The sequence below is a fragment of the Schistocerca cancellata genome, unplaced genomic scaffold, assembly GCF_023864275.1.
Source record: "Schistocerca cancellata isolate TAMUIC-IGC-003103 unplaced genomic scaffold, iqSchCanc2.1 HiC_scaffold_121, whole genome shotgun sequence".
NCBI classification, from domain to species: Eukaryota; Metazoa; Arthropoda; class Insecta; order Orthoptera; family Acrididae; genus Schistocerca; species Schistocerca cancellata.
In genome coordinates this window covers 1-2,500 of record NW_026046171.1, presented here as the reverse complement: position 1 = coordinate 2,500, position 2,500 = coordinate 1, and the positions used below count along the sequence as shown (strand labels likewise).

At 59.8% G+C, this 2,500-nt stretch overlaps 2 non-coding genes across 2 annotated transcripts in view; both read right to left on the bottom strand.

Moving 5' to 3' along the window:
• Nucleotides 1-1,118, bottom strand: part of LOC126112050 (large subunit ribosomal RNA) — a 4,219-nt gene extending 3,101 nt beyond the window's left edge. The window contains exon 1 of the ribosomal RNA XR_007524270.1: nucleotides 1-1,118. This exon is cut by the window's left edge and continues 3,101 nt beyond it. This is a non-coding gene — a ribosomal RNA (large subunit ribosomal RNA).
• Nucleotides 1,119-1,307: 189 nt separating this feature from the next.
• Nucleotides 1,308-1,462, bottom strand: LOC126112049 (5.8S ribosomal RNA). Its single transcript, XR_007524269.1, has one exon. It is a non-coding gene; the product is annotated as a 5.8S ribosomal RNA (ribosomal RNA).
• Nucleotides 1,463-2,500: the final 1,038 nt, after the last annotated feature.

The following is a 2,500-nucleotide window of genomic DNA, read 5'->3' as shown; positions in this document are numbered from 1 at the left end:
CGCTCTAGGTGCGCCTCACCTCGCAATGAGGACGAGACGCCCCGGGAGTGCGGAGGCCGCCGCCCCGTGAAGGGCGGGGAAGCCCCATCCTCCCTCGGCCCGCGCAAGGCGAGACCTTCACTTTCATTACGCCTTTAGGTTTCGTACAGCCCAATGACTCGCGCACATGTTAGACTCCTTGGTCCGTGTTTCAAGACGGGTCGTGAAATTGTCCAAAGCTGAAGCGCCGCTGACGGGAGCGATTATTCCGCCCGAGAGCATCCCGAGCCAACAGCGGCGCGGGTCCGGGGCCGGGCCAGGTAGGTCCGTCATCCGGGAAGAACCGCGCGCGCTTGCCGGGAGCCCGAGCGCCCAAAGGGGCGAATCGACTCCTCCAGATATACCGCCGAGCAGCCAGCCAGGACACCGGGGCTCTGCCCAACAGACGCGAACCGAGGCCCGCGGAAGGACAGGCTGCGCACCCGGGCCGTAGGCCGGCACCCAGCGGGTCGCGACGTCCTACTAGGGGAGAAGTGCGGCCCACCGCACACCGGAACGGCCCCACCCCGCGGCGAGTGGAAAGGCAACCGGACACGACCCCGCCGCGGATTGCTCCGCGCGGGCGGCCGGCCCCATCTGCCGAGGGCGGGAGCCAGTGGCCGGATGGGCGTGAATCTCACCCGTTCGACCTTTCGGACTTCTCACGTTTACCCCAGAACGGTTTCACGTACTTTTGAACTCTCTCTTCAAGTTCTTTTCAACTTTCCCTCACGGTACTTGTTCGCTATCGGTCTCGTGGTCATATTTAGTCTCAGATGGAGTTTACCACCCACTTGGAGCTGCACTCTCAAGCAACCCGACTCGAAGGAGAGGTCCCGCCGACGCTCGCACCGGCCGCTACGGGCCTGGCACCCTCTACGGCCGTGGCCTCATTCAAGTTGGACTTGGGCTCGGCGCGAGGCGTCGGGGTAGTGGACCCTCCCAAACACCACATGCCACGACAGGCGGCAGCCTGCGGGGTTCGGTGCTGGACTCTTCCCTGTTCGCTCGCCGCTACTGGGGGAATCCTTGTTAGTTTCTTTTCCTCCGCTTAGTAATATGCTTAAATTCAGCGGGTAGTCTCGCCTGCTCTGAGGTCGTTGTACGAGGTGTCGCACGCCACACCGCCAGCCGGCTGTGCACGCTACCGAGAAAGTACCGGTATGCGAACCGCCAGGCGACGGGCGCGCATCGCACGTTTAAGGAGACGCGGCCGGCCCCACAGGCGGCCACGACACTCCCAGGTCTCCGAAGGCGGGACAAACGCCGCGCGCTTCAGTATACGTAGCCGACCCTCAGCCAGACGTGGCCCGGGAACGGAATCCATGGACCGCAATGTGCGTTCGAAACGTCGATGTTCATGTGTCCTGCAGTTCACATGTCGACGCGCAATTTGCTGCGTTCTTCATCGACCCACGAGCCGAGTGATCCACCGTCCTGGGTGATCTTTTTTGTTTAGTTTCCACTGTCTCTTCAAAACAGTTGCATAGGCGGGACTGAGGCGTTTGACGGCCCCTGTTCCAGCGTTCTGTGTCCAACGGCCTCACGGCCGATGGGCGTCGTACGGCTCCACACCGGAGCGGACAGGCACTCGGGCGAAAGTCATTCAAAACCGGCGCCAGGCGCCAGGTGCCGCAGGCCAGCCGCTCCAGAGCTTCAGCGCTCGTACCACACAACATTTTGTCCGTTAGTTTTGAGAGGCACGCGTGGTTCCGCACGCGGCGCACGGCTGCTGCCGTACAGGGTAGCGTGTTGCGCGACACGACACGCACATCGAAAGACATGCAGTCTAGTCGGTAATGATCCTTCCGCAGGTTCACCTACGGAAACCTTGTTACGACTTTTACTTCCTCTAAATGATCAAGTTTGGTCATCTTTCCGGTAGCATCGGCAACGACAGAGTCGATGCCGCGTACCAGTCCGAAGACCTCACTAAATCATTCAATCGGTAGTAGCGACGGGCGGTGTGTACAAAGGGCAGGGACGTAATCAACGCGAGCTTATGACTCGCGCTTACTGGGAATTCCTCGTTCATGGGGAACAATTGCAAGCCCCAATCCCTAGCACGAAGGAGGTTCAGCGGGTTACCCCGACCTTTCGGCCTAGGAAGACACGCTGATTCCTTCAGTGTAGCGCGCGTGCGGCCCAGAACATCTAAGGGCATCACAGACCTGTTATTGCTCAATCTCGTGCGGCTAGAAGCCGCCTGTCCCTCTAAGAAGAAAAGTAATCGCTGACAGCACGAAGGATGTCACGCGACTAGTTAGCAGGCTAGAGTCTCGTTCGTTATCGGAATTAACCAGACAAATCGCTCCACCAACTAAGAACGGCCATGCACCACCACCCACCGAATCAAGAAAGAGCTATCAATCTGTCAATCCTTCCGGTGTCCGGGCCTGGTGAGGTTTCCCGTGTTGAGTCAAATTAAGCCGCAGGCTCCACTCCTGGTGGTGCCCTTCCGTCAATTCCTTTAAGTTTCAGC